Source organism: Sorex fumeus, unplaced genomic scaffold, assembly GCF_029834395.1.
Source record: "Sorex fumeus unplaced genomic scaffold, SorFum_2.1 ptg000054l, whole genome shotgun sequence".
Taxonomy (NCBI): Eukaryota; Metazoa; Chordata; class Mammalia; order Eulipotyphla; family Soricidae; genus Sorex; species Sorex fumeus.
The window spans coordinates 47,375,762-47,381,741 of NW_026606111.1; the positions used below are offsets into that span (position 1 = coordinate 47,375,762).

General features: G+C 37.6%; 1 pseudogene; it reads right to left on the reverse strand.

The window, feature by feature from the left end:
• Window positions 1-2,216: 2,216 nt before the first annotated feature.
• LOC130033815 (uncharacterized) lies at window positions 2,217-2,310 on the reverse strand (annotated as a pseudogene).
• Window positions 2,311-5,980: the final 3,670 nt, after the last annotated feature.

The following is a 5,980-nucleotide window of genomic DNA, read 5'->3' on the forward strand; positions in this document are numbered from 1 at the left end:
ATTTCCTCATATACTCTCTTATTTCGTAGAGCTTTGTAGGTTTTTTTTTTTTTTGGTATAGATCCTTAACATTTTTAGTTGATTCTAATGTACTCGATTTTCTGATGTATTATTGTGAATGGGATTGTTTTTCTCTATCTCTTTTTTCTCTTTCATTATTAATATATGGGAAAGCCATGGCGTACCAGATATTGATTTTGTAATATGCTACTTTACTAAACAAATCTATTGTTCCCAGGAGCTTTTTTGTAGATTCTTTGGGATTTTATAAGCATAGTATCATGTCATCTCCAAATAGTAAAAGCTTGAGTTCTTCCTTTTTTATCTGGATGCCCTTGATATCTTTTTTTTTTTTTACCGAAATCATATGGCAAGTACTTTAAGTACTATGGTGAATAGGAGGTGTGAGAGTGGGTAACTTGTTTTGTGCCTGATTGTATTCTGGGATTCTAGTTCATTGATTTCTGCTCCAAGTCTTTGGTTTTTCCCCCTTGAGAATAATGCTTGCCGTGGGTTTGTGGTAATTTGCTTTAACTAGATTGAGGAAAGTACTTTCAAATCCAATTTTGTTGAGAGTTTTTCATCATGAATGGGTGCTGGATCTTATCAAATGCTTTATCTACATCTATTGATATGATCATATGACTTTTATCTTTATTTTATTGAGATGGTGTATTCTGTTGATTGACTAGAGAATGTTAAGCCATCCTTGCATCCCCAAGCTAAACTTATTTGGTCATAGTGTGTGATCTTTTGTTGAGTTTCTGGATTCTCTTTGCTGGTATTTTCTTGAAAATCTTTGTATCTGTATTCATCAAGGAAATAGGTCTGTAATTTTCTTTTTTTGTGGTGTCTCTATCGATTTGAGTATTAGGGTGATCTTTGCCTCATAGAAACTATTTGGGAGTATTTCTGTTTCTTCAATTCCTGGAAAATCTTAAAAATGTTGGAAGCAGTTCCTCTTTAAAGGTTTGAAATAGTTCACTATTGAATCCATCTGGGCCATGGATTCTGTTTGCAGGGATACTTTTGACCATCATTTCAATTTCCTTGTTAGTGATAGGTTCAAGTATTCCAAATCTTCTTGGTTCAGCCTTAGGAGGTAATTGGAATCCAATAATTTATCAATTTATTCAAAATTCTCTCATTTCCTGCTGCAAAGAATCTCAATATAATCTCTGATGATCCTATGTATTTCTGTAGTTTCTATTAGGATAACCCCCTTTGCATTTCTGATTTGATTTATTAGAATTCTTTCTCTTTGTTTTTTTGAGAGGCTTCTCATGGTTTATTGATCTTATTTATTTTCTCAAAGAACCAGCTTTTGCTTTTATTGGTCTTTTGGATTGTATTTTGGGATTGTAGCTCATTGATGTCTGGTACAAGTTTTATTATTTCCTTCCTCCAGCCTATTTTGGACTACTTTTGTTGGTCATTTTACAAAATCTTGAGCTCTCATTTATTCATGTAGGCCCTTTCTTTCTTCCTAATGAATTCTGGCAGATCTATAATCTTTCCTCTTAACACTGCTTTTGCTGTGTCCCACAAGTTATGGTAGCTCGTGTCCTCATTCTCATTTGTTTCTGGAAATTTTTTATTTCCTCTTTGATTTCTTCTCTAAGCCAATGGTTGTTCATTACTCCCCTTAAAGAAAATATTTCCTTGCTGAGCTTCAGTCTGTTTGATCTGTGGAGAAGTGTCAAAGAAGTGTTGAAATCTCCTTCTAGTATTGTGTTGCTATCAATGTTTTTCTATAAGTCAATTAGAAGTTGTTTTTAAGTATTTTCCTGGTCTGTCATTAGGATCATATACATTGAGGAGGGTGAGTTCTTTCTGATGTACATATCCCATGATCATTAAGAAATGACCTTCACTGTCTCTGATAATCTTTAGCCTGAAGTCCATGTGGTCTGATACTAGTATCGCCACTCCAGCTTTGTGGAGGTGATATTTTCTTGAAAACTTGTTTCCCAGACTTTTACTTTTAGCCCATGGGTGCTTTGATTGTTCAGACGTGTTTCTTGCAGGCAGCAGAATGAATGTTGGTTTCAGTTTTCTAATTCATCTTCACATTCTGTGCCTCTGAATTGGCACATTTAGTCCATTGACATTGAGAGAGATTGTTGTGGTGTGGATTTGTGCTCTCTTTATGTAGAATTTTTGTACTTGTGGGGAATGTCTTAGCTTAAAGTAGACCTGTTCATTCTTCTTGCAACAAAAATATGGAATGCTTTACAAGTTTGCATATCATCTCTGTGCAAGGACCATGCTCATCATTTTATCATTTCAATTTTAGTATATGTGTTAAACTTAGTAGGAGTTAATTTTTCCATATTTTTCTCTTCTTATTACTTTGAGTGTTGTCCTTCCTCACTCCTATGGCAGACAATGATTCCTAATCAAGGAATGTATTTCAAAGCAGCATGAATAAACAGATTTAGAAATTTAATGTCCCAGAAAGAAAAAAATGTTTTTTACCATATTATCTTTTACCATACCCTAGTCACCAGTTTTACAAAATAATTCTTTTGGAAGATGGTATATGAGGTTGTTTAATGTCGTTCCCTGAAACCTTAATTAAGACCATTAAACTAGAGCCTTTTGCTGTTTTCACCTGAGTCCCGTGTACTTCTCCAGGAAAAGGTGGATGGTGTTGTCTGCACTTTGACCACCTTGAATGTATGTAGGATTTTTCTCCTGAAGGATGAGGTGAGAAGCATATTGATGATTTCATTCCACCTTATTACAAGTTCAACTGGAACGGAAGGTGAGACTCATGTGGCTCCTATAAAGGACAGAACAAAGGGTCTCAGTGAAGTTTAATGGCCAACTCACATTAACAACATAGATGACTCATAGTAACCTGTGTGCATCTTTGTGTATAGTGAGTTTCATATCTACTGATAGAGATTCTCAGTCATGACACATGGGCAAAACGGATCTGTAATTAAAATCTAGTTCTCTGAGCAGAGTGGGGTCTCTGACGTGATTGAACAAGTGTGTAGTAATTTATTACTAAGCACATAAGTATTTTCAATGATGCGTACTTTTCGATCTAAAATTAATTCCAAATATGTCTAAAACAACAGTCTCCTGACCTCGCACCTGGCTTTCCTCACTGGGGCCCCTTGGAGATGGCAGGGTGAGATTCCCTCACCGCCCTGAGCATAGACCCGGCAGCTGAAGACCTCTGCAACCAGCCATAGGTACGCTTAAGACCACTCTTCCCAAGCTTGAAGGAGCCTCATGCATGAAGGAACTGGAAGAGGAACCCAAATGTGCGGGACCGGGGGATGAGATCTCCATGGCTGCTCAGATCAAGACTGTGCCCCCTCCTTCCAGATCCTCCATCTTCTAGTAATTAAGTGTTAAAACCACGATCTACCCCTGGATCCATGTAATGCCATCAATAGCCAACATCCAGAGACTGGATCTTATTTAGAAGAGAGTAACTCTGATTGTCCAGTTCTCACTCTCAGAGAACCTGGTAGGCTTCTGCGAGTATCTTGCCCGCATGGCGGAGTCTTTGTTTCTGGTCACTGTTTCTTTTGAGGTACAGAAGCTGCTTAATTTAAGATAGTTCCCTTTGTTTATCTCTGTTTCCAGTTGCTTGGCAAGTTGCATGTTATATTTGAAGATAACTTTAGCTTCAATGTCGTGGAGGGCTTTGCCGACCTTGTCATCACTGTACCTGAGGGATTCTGGTGTGATGTTGAGGACTTTGACCTATTTTTATCTGACTTTTGTGCATGGTGTTAGGTAGAGGTCTGAGCCATTTTTTTTTTTTTTGCATATAGCTGTCCAGTTTTTTCTGCACCGTTTGTTTAGAAGGACTCTCTCGAACCACTTCACATTTCTTGCTCCCTTATCAAAGATTAGATGATTATATATTTGAGGGTGTGTGTCAGTATATTCAATCCTTTTCCATTGGTCTGCAGCTGAGCCTTTGTTTCAGTCCCATGCTGTTCTCATTATTATCGTTTGTAGTAGAGTTTGAGGTTGGGGAAGGTGATGCCTCCATCGTCTTTTCCCCAAGAATTGCTTTAGCTATTCGTGTGCGTTTGTTGTTCCATGTGAATTTCAGGAGTGCTTGATCAATTTCTTTGAAGAATGTCATGGGTATCTTTATAGGGATCAAGTTGAATTTTTACAATGCTTCTTGGAGAATTGCCATTTTGACAATGTTAATTCTCCCATTCCATAAGCAGGAGATATGTTTCCGTTTCCTCGTGTCCTTTTTTAATTTCTTATTGTATAGGACCTTTACCTCCTTAGTTAAGCTGATTCCAAGGTTCTTGATTTTCTGAGGCACGATTGTGAATGGGATTGCTTTTTCATGTCACTTTCTTCTCTCTCATTATTTGCATATAAATAAGCCATAGACTTTTGGGTATTGAGTTTATAGCCTGCAATTTTACTATAAATGTCTATTGCCTCTAGGGGTTTTTTCGTAGAGATTTTAGTACTCTCTAAATATAGTATGATATCTTCTGTGAATAGTGAGAGATTATTTGTACCTTTCATACATGAAAAACCCTAAATATCTTTTTCTTATCTATTTTCTATTCCAAGTACTTCCAGTACTACTTTGAAGAGAAGTGCCAAAATGAATTTTTACTTAGCACATTCTGTCTGTAAATTTCTATGCTAAGAACAGTGGAAGAAACAGTGATACCTTAGTAATTTACAAGTAAATTATGAAGACAGATAATTTAAAATAATTTCTTTGTATAAATTTCCAAAATGTTTAGCTTTTATTAAATATATTAAGAATAAATCATAGGTCTTGATTATACCGTGAAGATTATTTTCCTGTTAGAAGTTACCCTTCTAAAATGCAAGAAAGAGACACATTTTGAAAATGTTGATTATTCGTTCATTCATTCAATGAATGTTTGTAGTCTGGTTGTGCAGTGCCTGCAGAAAGTCAACCTGTACCCTCAGGTGAGTGCATCAACAGTCTGATGGTGTCTTCATGCTTCCCGATAACCTCAAATGGCCACTGTGCCTCTGGCTGGCTCCCAACAACTCAGGACTACATTTCCCGAGAAATTAAACTCCCGAAAGATATGTGGGAGCCATGTTAACAAACCACCCCTGGCTCAGCTATACAAGCTAATGGATTGGTCTTGTTTCAGAGACCCATAGACAAATCTGGAAGATATCAACAGTCACAGTTAACCTTGGAACTGCAAAAGGCTGAAGACACTAGGGTAAATCGGAGGGAGGCAGGTTAGTTTGGTGCCCACCCAACCAGAACCCAGTGCAGCCACTTTCTCCCACAATACAAAATCGCCACCATGCCCTCCTCTGGTTTCCACCGTCTCAGGATGGCTCTCACTGAAACATAACAGCTGAAAATTCGGATATGTGTGTATTGTGACTGAAATCTCCAGGCTTTCTCTGGGCAGGATGGGCATCCTACACTCACTGCCCTGTACTTATGGAAGCCTCAGCAGTCATTTCCATACCTCAAAGCTACTCCAACCTTACCTTCCTGATAACAATGCTCAATTCCTTGAACAAAGATGATGACCTCTTAGTACCTGTATGAGACCCTTAATGCACAAAATAAAAAGGAGACAAAGAGAAAGAATCAAAGATCCTGCCATAGAGACAGGCTGGGGGTGGGGGTAGTTTGTTGGGGGATGGTTTTAGGGAACCAGGAATATTGGTTTTGGGAAATGTACACTAGAGGAAGGATGGAAGTTGGATCGTTGTATGACTGGAAGCAAATTATGAATAGATTTGTTATGGTCTATATCACAGATATTCAATAAAACATTAAAAATACTGATGGGACTTTAAAACCCAGCATAACTATTTTTGTGTTCTCTGTAGGAAAAAAAATGTTACTCACCTGTGTGCCAATAGCTTGTAGAAAGCTAAACCAAAGATATATCAATGACTGTCTTTGGCATGAATACTGTAATTGCAGCTGTGTTATGTTTTAGAATCAGTTCGTGGACAAGACGCCAAG